This window comes from Oncorhynchus clarkii, chromosome 3, assembly GCF_045791955.1.
Source record: "Oncorhynchus clarkii lewisi isolate Uvic-CL-2024 chromosome 3, UVic_Ocla_1.0, whole genome shotgun sequence".
NCBI classification, from domain to species: Eukaryota; Metazoa; Chordata; class Actinopteri; order Salmoniformes; family Salmonidae; genus Oncorhynchus; species Oncorhynchus clarkii.
This window is the reverse complement of record NC_092149.1, coordinates 24,389,532-24,402,295: the sequence shown is the minus strand read 5'-3', so window position 1 is coordinate 24,402,295 and position 12,764 is coordinate 24,389,532. Positions and strand designations below refer to the sequence as shown.

The 12,764-nt window shown below is 46.3% G+C and overlaps 1 pseudogene; it reads right to left on the bottom strand.

The window, feature by feature from the left end:
• Positions 1–73: 73 nt before the first annotated feature.
• LOC139385218 (valine--tRNA ligase-like) lies at positions 74–12,693 on the bottom strand (annotated as a pseudogene).
• Positions 12,694–12,764: the final 71 nt, after the last annotated feature.

Here is a 12,764-nt window from a genome sequence, read left to right as displayed (position 1 = left end):
AACAAAAGTCACTGTCACAATACTTTTGGAGCTCACTATTTTAAGAAATGTTGTAAAAGGGGACGGAGAGAGGTTACACCATTCTTTTGAAGTTGTCTATGGCTTCCGTTGCTTTCTCCAGCTCTGTCGCAGTTGGAAGAGGGTTAGAGAGCAGGATCACAGGTCATCACACACTTCAGAAGCTGCTGATAATCTCACTTTACAAGCAGAGCCAAGCAAAACATCTTTACTGTGGGAATGCCCCACTTTCCAAAACCTGAGTAATAACATTCTCTCCCCCTCCTTCTCAGAGTCCAGATCCTGTACTTTAACAGGCACCTTCTCCTTGTAGTCATTCTTCTCCGTTTCTCCAGCTCTCCCTTCTTCATAGTCAGCTTGGCCACCTCCTTCTCCAAGTCTATCAGACCCTGGGAGAGAGATTGAAAAGGAAACGTAGTTGTAGAAACAGGAAAAAAAGTGAAACAATTTCACTAGGGAAGAAACAGATGTCTGTTTGGCACACAGTCATCAGATGACTCTGGCTAACAGTATACTAATCACAACACCGAATAATGTGCGGTTGAAGCCTGTAAAATTGACCTCTTACCTTGAGCATGAGGTGGACGGTGCACCTGTCGGAGGCAATGGCCACAGCACAGCCCTCTGGGACGGGCTGGATGGTCTGGGATAGAGACAGGGTCTGGATCTGCAGACTGTACTGCTACACCAGAGACATCGTCTCACTGTCTATACACTGGAGGTAGCCTGGGGAGGGAGGGGGTTAGGGCTATAATATGGTTGAGAAGTGTTCTTTCTAAATCATACACCCTTGCTATAACTAAGTAGTAAATATAGTACAGTGCTTGTGGTCATATATGAACTCACAATCGGCGCGTGTTGTAGTCGGCCCTGAGTGAACGGATGGTACGGACCACGGTCATCACAAATTCCATCTGACGGTCCACGTCCTTACTATGCCAGCAGAACTAGAGACCACACAGATGACAGTCAGACAACCTCAAACCACAGGGCATATTATACTGACATACAGTGTACTCAGTGTATCAATATAAAATTCCGTCCCTCGAATCTCTCTCCTCACCACCTCCGTCTCAGGGTAGGGCGTGACATGGATACTAGAGTGGTCATCCTGGGATCGTCGCCGTGGCAACGTCTGGTAGAGCTCCTCGCCTACGAAGGGCATTATGGGAGCTAGGAGACGCAGGCCGGTCTCCAGGCAGGTGAACAGGGTCTGTCTGCAGACGACAGCCTGGCTCTGAGACCCACTGTCTTCCTCTGCCCTGGAGAACACTGGCTTCACACTCTCCTAGAGGGGTGGAGTGGGAGTGGCAATATATTAATCCCACACACACACACACACACACACACCACCCTCACAGACAAACAGACTCACCAGATAGATGTCACAGAGCTCGATCACCAAAAAAAATGGTGTTGCGCTGTTGGTGGTAGGCGCACTTGATTCAGATGCACTGCACACCGGGTAGGCAAAGTGTTCCCATTTTATTTGTCTGAAAAGACACACTCCGCCTACCCAGCAGACCCGGAGAACTGGCTAAATCTAGTGTGCTTATTGCGCTGGCCATTCAGATAGCTCAAATCACCATGCCTACAGCTTCCACAACCCCGGTTACAGCAAATATCCAAACCTACATGAGAGTTCATAAAACTATGACCACAGAGAGACTGTCACAGAATACAGCAAAGAGCTGCTGTTTTTATGAGTGAGTTCATGTCAAAGTGTATATTCAGTACTGTCAACGCTATTTTTATTCGAGACTATTACAACAAAAAACGAACTTCTCCCTACTTCCACTCGTGCTGTAATGAATTAGTAGCCAAGTGTCTCGATAGCCCTGCATTTGTATTATTATTAGCAGCTCATCATGTCCATTTTAATATCGAGGAATAGAGCAGAGATGTGAGAGACGGATCCTCCCCTGAGACTAATGTAGTGTTTAAAACCACAGGGAACTCGGAAGAAAACGAGATCTGAATGGGATTTTTTTTTTTCTAGATCACTGACATCATGATTTGACCTCTTCTTCAGTTGTCTTGAAAGCACCAAGACCATTAGATAGATGCAGGTACCATAGTCCAGTAGAAAAAAAAGCGAATTATTTGCAAATGATCTAAATTTATGTTCAGTTGTGCCTCGCAAGTACTGCTCAAACTGATCTATTTTGTTAGCAAAGCTAGAGTTTTCTTAATATAATATGGTCTGAGAATTACTATATTGGCAGGCCAGGCATGTAGCCAATATGCTGTGATAATGTATTAGACCTACTGCACAAACCTCATTCCTACAGAATAGTTTTTATTAGGTTAAATGTTGTTTATTTTCCTAAATCATAGCAATAGATATCGGCTTGCTTTTTGACTACGAAAGTGACCTTGACTCAGAAAAGGTTGGTGGCCACTGCTCTAGAGGGCTGACTCAGCTCTAGGCTTGAGCGATACACCATTTATACTGTATACCGGGGTATTTCAGCTGGGGGGTGCGTGCTACGCCACTGCTTTTAACTAGAAGTAGAACTAGAAGAAACCTAAGATGTGTCAAATAAATGATATCCAGCTCAGGGCTCCAGCTATACATTTGGTTCACTAACTTTCTAGCTGTGGCAAGATCAAGCGTCTTGGTTACAGCTTATTGGTTATATTCAATCCCCTCCTGGATCAAGAGCCCTGTTGCTTAACTTGTTTTGTGCCCCTTGTGTGCATTTCCGGTAATAGTGTATACCCCAGTATGGTACAGAAACGCTATGACGGTAAGAACATGTGGATACCTCCGAACCCTACTCAGCTCAGTTTGAGGGAGCAACACTAGGAGAGACAGATAAAGGGCCTCAATAGAGCCTGGAATAGCTGCTTAATAAGCAGACAGTACAACACCCCCCATGGGAGCACGGTGTGTTACCTCCAGAAAGATGCCTGTGATGACGTCCAAGGGGTCGATGACGTTCCCCAGAGATTTGCTCATCTTCCTCCCGTGGGCGTCCCTCACCACCGCATGGAGGTACACCTAGTATCAAACACAGCCATTACCATTACTACACAGCCATTACCATTACTATACAGGCTGTCCCCACTGTAATCAATGACATGCTACACTGGTCAGAGGCAGCAGGTGATTACTTCCAAATGAACCATACCTCTTTGAAGGGCAGCTTGCCGGTGAGTTTGAGGCCCATCATCACCATGCGGGCCACCCAGAAGAACAGGATGTCATGACCTGTCTCCAGCAGGCTGCCTGGATAGAACACACCCAGGTCCTGGGTCTGGACAGAGAGAGGAAAACCTGTATTACACACCCAGGTCCTGGGTCTGGACAGAGAGAGGAAAACCTGTATTACACACTCAGGTCCTGGGTCTGGACAGAGAGAGGAAAACCTGTATTACACACTCAGGTCCTGGGTCTGGACAGAGAGAGGAAAACCTGTATTACACACTCAGGTCCTGGGTCTGGACAGAGAGAGGAAAACCTGTATTACACACTCAGGTCCTGGGTCTGGACAGAGAGAGGAAAACCTGTATTACACACCCAGGTCCTGGGTCTGGACAGAGAGAGGAAAACCTGTATTACACACTCGGGTCCTGGGTCTGGACAGAGAGAGGAAAACCTGTATTACACACTCGGGTCCTGGGTCTGGACAGAGAGAGGAAAACCTGTATTACACACTCAGGTCCTGGGTCTGGACAGAGAGGAAAACCTGTATTACACACCCAGGTCCTGGGTCTGGACAGAGAGAGGAAAACCTGTATTACACACTCGGGTCCTGGGTCTGGACAGAGAGGAAAACCTGTATTACACACCCAGGTCCTGGGTCTGGACAGAGAGGAAAACCTGTATTACACACTCAGGTCCTGGGTCTGGACAGAGAGGAAAACCTGTATTACACACTCAGGTCCTGGGTCTGGACAGAGAGAGGAAAACCTGTATTACACACTCGGGTCCTGGGTCTGGACAGAGAGAGGAAAACCTGTATTACACACTCGGGTCCTGGGTCTGGACAGAGAGAGGAAAACCTGTATTACACACTCAGGTCCTGGGTCTGGACAGAGAGAGGAAAACCTGTATTACACACTCGGGTCCTGGGTCTGGACAGAGAGAGGAAAACCTGTATTACACACCCAGGTCCTGGGTCTGGACAGAGAGGAAAACCTGTATTACACACAGAGGGTATCACTCACTCAGCTCTAGACACATCTTACCCACACATTCAATATCGTCAAAACAGGAACTATGGAAAACTTATGTTAACTTTAATACACACACAGCCTCAGACACACACGCACCCACACACACAGCATCACCTCGTTGGGCCAGCCGAAGATGGAGAAGGGGAAAATACCAGAGGAGAACCATGTATCCAGGACATCCTCATCTGTAACACAGGAAGTGAACAAAAATCACTGGCAGAATAGGACATCCTCATCTGTAACACAGGAAGTGAACAAAAATCACTGGCAGAATAGGACATCCTCATCTGTAACACAGGAAGTGAACAAAAATCACTGGCAGAATAGGACATCCTCATCTGTAACACAGGAAGTGAACAAAAATCACTGGGCAGAATACTCCATTCCACTGTAAATGATCATAATTTGAGAGAAGATCTTACCCTGTCTGAGGGTGACCTTGTCAGTGGAGACGTTGAAGCGCTTGGCAGCTTTATCTCTGGCGTCCTCCTCTGTCCTCCCACTCACCCAGTAATGACCATCCATGTCCTGGAGGACGAGCAGGAAGCCAGAGAGATGGGACATGGGTTGTTAGGACAGGTGTGACTTAAAATGACACAGAGGAAATGAGAGAGAAACAGATCTCACCTCTCCTGGTGTGACTGAAGGGTCGTTCACAGTGACAAAGTAGGCTGGGATCCTGTGACCCCACCACAGCTGACGAGAGATACACCAGTCCCTGGGAGGGAGGGAGAACGAGAGATGGATGAGTTCAAGTGAATATGTAAGAAATAAGAGGGTGAGGAAACCTGAGCACAACTGGTGACAGATGAAACACTAAAGAAGAAAAGGGGTTTGGTGCTGGAGTAGAGGTGCTCCCTGTTTTTAACTAGGGATCTAACCAGGATCTGTAATTCATTTCTATAATGGAGAGTGTGGCGTGTCACCTAATGCGTAGAGAGATGGAGCACATTAAAGAGTAGAACGGGAAGGACAGCGAGGAAAGAGAAAGACTGATGACAAAAGAGAGGTATAGAGGGAAGAGGAAAACAGAACCAGAAAGGAGATGGTGATCGAGTGATAGAGTGAGGGAATGGAGGGGATAGAGGTGATGGAGAGAGAGGAAGGGACTGGGAGGGAGGGGTGCAGAGTAAACCTACCTGATGTTGTCCAACCAGTTGAACCAGGTCTTATGGTGGTGGTCTGGGATGATTTTGAGTCTTCCCTCCCGGACCGAGTCAGCTGCCTGCTTGCCCATGTCAGCACAGTCCACATACCACTGAGGCTTCAGCAGGGGCTCCACTATGTCCTTAGAACAACTGGGGAGGAGAAACACACTCACATTCAATACTATTCAAAACCATAACTTTCTCACTAACACGCTCCCACACAGACGTGACCACATTTCGTCCACTGATGCACGTGAAGCTGAAAAAAGGAATGCACATTGACTAGACTCTGTTGATGTGCTCGTAATGTGGACTGATCGTAACACACCTGCAGACAGGCACCACCATGGGGTTGTCTTTGGACTCCTTGAACTGGCCTCTGTCCTTCAGAGCCTGTAGCACAGCCTTCCTCGCTTCGAAACGTTTCATACCCTGAGAGAGCGAGAGATAAGAGAGAGAGGAGGTAGGCAGAGAAAAACAGAGAGGAAGTTACCTCACAGATCAACAAGGAGGAAAAGGAAGAAGAGTGACAACACACCACAACTACTAAGACAGCATGAAGACAAGATCCAGTGAAGAAGTAGTGGGAGTGTACTGTACCAGGTGAAGAAGTAGTGGGAGTGTACTGTACCAGGTGAAGTAGTAGTGGGAGTGTACTGTACCAGGTGAAGTAGTAGTGGGAGTGTACTGTACCAAGTGAAGAAGTAGTGGGAGTGTACTGTACCAGGTGAAGAAGTAGTGGGAGTGTACTGTACCAGGTGAAGAAGTAGTGGGAGTGTACTGTACCAGGTGAAGAAGTAGTGGGAGTGTACTGTACCAGGTGAAGAAGTAGTGGGAGTGTACTGTACCAGGTGAAGAAGCAGTGGGAGTGTACTGTACCAGGTGAAGAAGTAGTGGGAGTGTACTGTACCAGGTGAAGAAGTAGTGGGAGTGTACTGTACCAAGTGAAGTAGTAGTGGGAGTGTACTGTACCAGGTGAAGTAGTAGTGGGAGTGTACTGTACCAGGTGAAGAAGTAGTGGGAGTGTACTGTACCAGGTGAAGTAGTAGTGGGAGTGTACTGTACCAAGTGAAGAAGTAGTGGGAGTGTACTGTACCAGGTGAAGAAGAAGTGAGAGTGTACTGTACCAAGTGAAACAGTAGTGGGAGTGTACTGTACCAGGTGAAGAAGAAGTGGGGGTGTACTGTACCAAGAATGGAGCCGGAACATTGATGAGCAGGCCGTTCTCATCCAGGATGTTGATGAAGGCCAGGTTGTGTCTGTTTCCAACCTCATAATCATTATGGTCATGGGCTGGGGTGATCTTCACAGCACCTAGTGGAGAGAGAGAGAAAGGTTCCGTACATCTCAACCATACAAACTAACAGTATCCCACTATTCCTTGGGTCACCAGACTAGCCCAGGACAGACACATGGCCACACAGCATAGTTAGTACCTGTTCCAAAGTTGATGTCCACAAACTCATCAAACACAATGGGCATCATCCTGTCACAGAAGGGATGAAGCACCATCTTCCCTTTAAGGTGCTGAGAGACACAGATAAACCAAAACCTGTTAGTTCTCAATTAGAATGCAAAAACATTCATCAAAACAACATTTTAAATGTTTTTTCCAAAGAACGCATGTATTGGAAGGTTGTAGAGACGGCAGGGTGTGTGTGTGGGTTGTAGAGACCTGGTATCTGGGGTCGGCAGGGTGGACGGCCACAGCAGAATCTCCCAGCATGGTCTCTATACGAGTGGTCGCCACAATCACCTCATCTGACAGTGAGACATTTAATAAGATTAGACAGAAATAGAGGGAGAAAAAAATGGAAGAGAGCAATTAACATAATTGACAGAAACACTCAAGATAAAGCCGTGTCCCTGTATCTCCCCAGTCCAAAATGACTCTCCCCTTTCTCTCTGTCTTACCTGATCCCTCTATCTTGTAGGAGAAAGAGACCAGTACTCCAAACTCTACTTTGTCCTTGTAGCCAGGCACGGGCAGCAGAGTCCTGCCAGTCAGCTCCTTCTTATCCACCTGGACAATACAGCATCATGGGAGTGTTCATTATGGTATGCAACAGAATGGACGTTTCAAAAACGGTTTAAAACATTTCACAACAGAATCATACCTCTATATCCGAGATGGCAGAGTTGAGGGTGCAGGACCAGTTGACCAGCCTCTTGCTCCTGTAGATCACGCCGTCCTCATGCAGACGAATGAACGCCTCCTGGACTGCATTGGACAGTTTCTAGAGAGGAAGCCACAATAGTTTAGTGTTGGGAACATTACAACGTTAGTAAAGGCTCAGTCTAGACATAGTACTTTATGTACTAGACTAATAAAGCTCTCATAAGTTGTCCAGGATGACACAGTAAGAGGTGACAGGTAATGTAACGTAAAGTGTAAGGTAATGTAAACGATAGTAAACTCACAGGGTCCATGGTGAAGCAGGCTCTGTCCCAGTCCAGAGAGGAACCCAGCTTCTTCAGCTGGTGGTAGATACGGTCTCCCTTCCTACAACACAGCGCAGGGAGGAAGAAAGAGAGGAACTCTAGCTCTTACTTTCTCTTCTATTGTTGTTCTTTCTTTTGAAACCCTCTCTCCTTCCTCTCCCTCCACTCACTCGTTCTTCCACTTCCAGACCTCTTGGATGAACTGGTCTCTCCCCAGGTCGTGACGGCTCAAGCCCCTCTCCCTCATCAGTTTTTTCTCCACCACCACCTGGGTGGCGATGCCCGCGTGGTCACAGCCTGGGTTCCACAGGGTCGTCCCGTCACATTGGGCGGAGGGATACACATCATGAACACTCCACGGGGATTCGGCTCACTGATACTCTTCCGCTGAAGAATATAAGAACATCACATAATAGCTTGATTATGACCTCAGCCATGGGCTGGTTAAATGTCACATTTCATAAACTATTAAATACATAAAGAGAGTGACAATCTCACCCCGTACTCAGGTTTGAAGTTTTCCTGCTTCTCCCACCAGGAGTACCAGGCTGCCTCTCCCACCAGGAGTACCAGGCTGCCTCTCCCGCCAGGAGTACCAGGCTGCCTCTCCCGCCAGGAGTACCAGGCTGCCTCTCCCGCCAGGAGTACCAGGCTGCCTCTCCCGCCAGGAGTACCAGGCTGCCTCTCCCGCCAGGAGTACCAGGCTGCCTCTCCCGCCAGGAGTACCAGGCTGCCTCTCCCGCCAGGAGTACCAGGCTGCCTCTCCCGCCAGGAGTACCAGGCTGCCTCTCCCGCCAGGAGTACCAGGCTGCCTCTCCCGCCAGGAGTACCAGGCTGCCTCTCCCGCCAGGAGTACCAGGCTGCCTCTCCCGCCAGGAGTACCAGGCTGCCTCTCCCGCCAGGAGTACCAGGCTGCCTCTCCCGCCAGGAGTACCAGGCTGCCTCTCCCACCAGGAGTACCAGGCTGCCTCTCCCACCAGGAGTACCAGGCTGCCTCTCCCACCAGGAGTACCAGGCTGCCTCCACGTACTGAGGACTGTACGAGTCTGGCAGGGGGCTCAGGACATCTGACACAGGGAGAGATAGGAGTTTAATATGCACCACACACACACAGACTTGAGTATAATAAAGAGTGGAGGATTATACATGGATAATAATAGAGATCCTATTCAATTATTCAAATTCCCAATTCTATGGTTAATAAGCACCTTTTTTTCTCTCCAGGAAGGGGTGGGGACGTCGTATGAGATCACTCCCAGGTCCTTCTTCTCTGGTTTGGCCTTTTTCTGGAGAGAGACCAGAATGAGACTGATGAGACCTATTGGCAAGACACTTACTGAAAACTGTAAAAGGAGTAAAAACTGTAAAAGGAGTATACTTTAAGGATCATCATCTTGTTGGGTTCAAGTTGATCCACACAGCAATGGTCTTTGCAACAGGGAAAATGAGAAATGAAACCAGCCACCTGTCCATCTTCATACCTCTGTCGGGGGAGCCACTTTCTTTTCTTGCTTTTTCTTCTCCTCCATCTTCTTCTTCTGTTGGAACTTCTCCAGCTTCTCTCTGTTTTTAGCCTCCTTCTTCAGCTGAGCTTCTGTCTTTGGTTTGCCTGAGTGAGAGAACACACTTCTGAGAATAACATACACACACACACACACACACACACACACGCTGCTATGTATCCAGAAAATATTCCTCTAATGTAACTAACTGATAAGATGCCAAATGTAGTGAAAACAAACGGGTTTGCTATTCAGCTTGACAAGAAGACACCGTTGGTCTTCTGGATAATAAAGTTATTCTTCAATCTAAAGCTGATCTCACACAAAGAAACTAGGCCAGAATTTCTCTTACATTTGCAGGTTGCAAATGTCATCATCTCAAGCAACTTTGCAGGTATACGAGTCAACTCACAATTATTATAATTGTTTTATTGCATACAATACACAATCGAACTGAAGCCGTTTGTCATTTTATTGATTCCATATTGTTTGCAAATTCTTAAAGCTGCAACGTAACTTTTTGGGCGACCCAACCAAATTCACAGAGAAATTTGTGTTATAGATCTGCCATTCTCATTGAAAGAATGTCTAAGAAGTGGTAGATCTGTTCTACATTCACTATTTCTATGCTGCATGTTCTCAAGTTTAGTTGTGTCTTTTACTTTCGTTTTTTGTACACCAGATTCAAACAGCTGAAAATACAATATTTTTGGTTATGGAAAATATATATTTCACAGGGGTTTAGATGGTACAGTGATTCTCTACACTATACTTGCTTGTTATATAAACTGAAGTTAGGCGCACTATTAGAATCTTGGCAACCAGAAAATGGGGGAGCAATTTCTGCATAGTGCGTCTTTAACACATACTACCAGATGAGTTTCTCACAGTCAAAGACACGGCCTAAGCCTCTTACCATTGACAGCGTTGGCATCAGCAGTTGGATTAGCATTAGCAGCAGGAACAGGAGCAACGCTGGGTCTGGGTGTGACGGGCACCATCTTCTCACACAGAGAGATCTGTCCCAGGACATTAACAAACTGAGACTGGTTGACACAGGTCAGAAACCACCTGGTCACGTTCGTCAGGGCTCTCCTGTTGGACGGCTCCAAGGCCTAGTATGACATAATAAAATGAATGTTATTGGAGTTCAAACAATGTGAAACAGGAAGATCTTACATTGGATGTTGCATGCAATTTCAGTCGAGTTGCTTTGCGTATCACCAACATTGCTTGAGATGTCACTTGCAATCTGCAACAGAAATTGCATATGGATTGCTTTGTGTGACGTCAGCTTTACAGTTCAACTGGGGTGTATTCATTACGCCGATTATGTTGCTAAATGTTTTGTCTGTTGCAAAACGTTTTGCAAGAGAAACGGTTTCCTCCAATGGGAAAACGTTTTATACAATGAAAACGAGTGTTTCTATAGGACAAACGCAGGTAGGCCCCCCGTTTTGTTCTGCGTGCTCCATTTGCTTCCATTTAGTTCTTAAACGGTAAACAGGTTCTGTTGCAAGACGTAATAAATACACCCCAGCAGTCACTTACCAGACAGTCTGTTAACAGAAGACAAGTACTTTCACTTCTTCCTAACTTTAAAGAAGAGTATATACATATAAGATAAATGTTAACAAAGACTTGGCTCACGTATTTGAAGGGCAGGAGTGCTGCTGTTGCCACAGCGATGTCGGCCAGAGTGAGGCTGTTTCCCACCAGGAATGTTCTAGGCTCCAGGTTCTTATCTAGAACGTTTAGCACGTGCATCATCTCAGCATGATAACTCTGCTGAAGCTGCATGGAATCATCAGAATCAGATAAAACAATTGGTAACTTGGTAATCAACAATGTTAACACAGGAATTTGTCTTGGGCTGTGTTATATTCCAGATTAGTGTTCCCTCTACTTGCTTTGTCATTGTTCAATCACTCCCATAGTCCAATTTATTTGAAATTAAGCAAATATTCACCATTATACTCCTATTTGTGTTTGTGACTGCATGGGTTGCTGCCAGTGGTGAGACCCTCTCCCTCACCTTCTTATCCACTCCCATCACCCCCAGCAGTGGGAACACCACAGCACAGGACACAGGAATCAGCTCATTGTCTGCAAAGCTGAGCCACTGCCACACCTGGCTCTCCTGCTTAGCATTCGACCCTATCCTCTTCCCCTGAGAGGCTAGGTACCATGCAACAGCACTGGCCCCAGAGAGCACCTCACCTCCCCCAGAGCCCAGCACCAGGCTGGGGCGAGAGCACAGGGCCAGGGAGGCAGGAGGGTCCTCTATGAGTGTGCAGGGCCGAGAGGGGCAGAACTCTGCAGCGACCAGGGCCATGAGGCTCCTGAAGTCATCAGGGTGGGGGGAGATGTAGAGCGAAGCCATCCCTAGGAAAGGGAATGATGACGGAGATGGTATGTCAGACAATATAATGGCTGGCAAAATATAACGCTTCATGAAATAGTACAGACTATTGGATGCAAACCACTTCACAAGTCATCCAATCTCAGCTAAAACTAGCAGGCTAGCTACATAACAGTAGGCAGTACCGTTACTGTTTTGGGCATGTTTGTTTATGCTAACTTAAGTTACGCTATACTAACGTGACATCTCTTGCAGGTAACAAACGCTAACGCTAGCTAAAAATATGGTAAGTAAACAGACAGTTCCACAAACAGAGATGTGCAGATAGCTACGCATCGACTCATGCAATATTTTCTAGTGCAACTAACCTGTCAAACAGAAAAGACATGCTAACAGGCTAGCTAGCTAACTTAACCATTAGCGGACTAAACTCTACTCCATGGTGAAGGAAGTTTATTGTAAATAAATTATATTTACCCATTCATTCTTGAAAAATATAACATAGCTAAATGCCTCATGAGCTTCGTTCAATGGTTGTAGCCCATCAGAACCCAACATATAAGCTTGTTTCACTCCAATGTTTGTAACCAAAGTAACGTTAGCTAAATGTAAACACACACCGTATAGCCTAAAAAATGTTAAAACTATCATGTTGAGATCATGAATGGTCAGTCCTTGCATCCATAGCTCCATCTATGAATTTGAGAGTTGTTACACTTCACCAGCCCCATCCCTCTGCTTTTTACCGAAAAAGTGGTAGTTATTCGCCTGCATGGACAACATTAATTACGTACACAAACTTTTGATATAATACATAATTTTAAACTAAATGGCAATTGCAAAAGTTGTCCATACCTTTGAATGAATAAGAAAGGACCGTCAACTCAAGAGTTCCAGATAAGCAGTGTAAGTAGTCGGCCGTCTTACGCAATGTTGCGCTCATGTTTGGTTCGAAGGACGCTTTGGTCAGATTCATTTCTGCCACATCAAGGCGGCCTGTAAAAATGCCTTTTCCAAATTGACAATGACATTTGTCCATACTCTCACTCAGACCAATTATTGCAGTGTTATGAATGTGCAAATTAAAACTATCCAGCTTTAAGGCCACAT